This window comes from Penaeus monodon, chromosome 34 (genome assembly GCF_015228065.2).
Source record: "Penaeus monodon isolate SGIC_2016 chromosome 34, NSTDA_Pmon_1, whole genome shotgun sequence".
Taxonomy (NCBI): domain Eukaryota; kingdom Metazoa; phylum Arthropoda; class Malacostraca; order Decapoda; family Penaeidae; genus Penaeus; species Penaeus monodon.
This window is the reverse complement of record NC_051419.1, coordinates 35,044,217-35,044,701: the sequence shown is the minus strand read 5'-3', so window position 1 is coordinate 35,044,701 and position 485 is coordinate 35,044,217.

Below are 485 nucleotides of genomic sequence, written 5' to 3'. Positions count from 1 at the left end.
CCCACACCAAAACTATTATATAATATAATTTTAAGATATAAAAATATATTTTATATACCACACCACACATACATTTTGTATATATATTAAAGTTTTATACTGTAGGGATGTAGGGATATAATTTGATAAAAATAAAAGAAGACTTTTTAGTATATATAAATTTTAATAATATATATTAAATATATAAAAAAGATATTTTAATTTTTGTGGGAATTGTGGTATATATAGAAAATAGTTAAAAGTAAAATGTATATATAATAATTTGATAATATATTTTATATTTTAGATATTTTATTATTTTGTATTATTTCTGGGGGATATAATTATTTAAAAGATATTGGTTGGGGTATTAAAAATTTATATCAATTTTTAAAATAATTACATATATATATATATAAATTTATATTAAAAGATATAAAAATATTTTAAAATAAAATTTTAAATATAAAATATATAAATTATTTATATATATAATTTTAAAATTT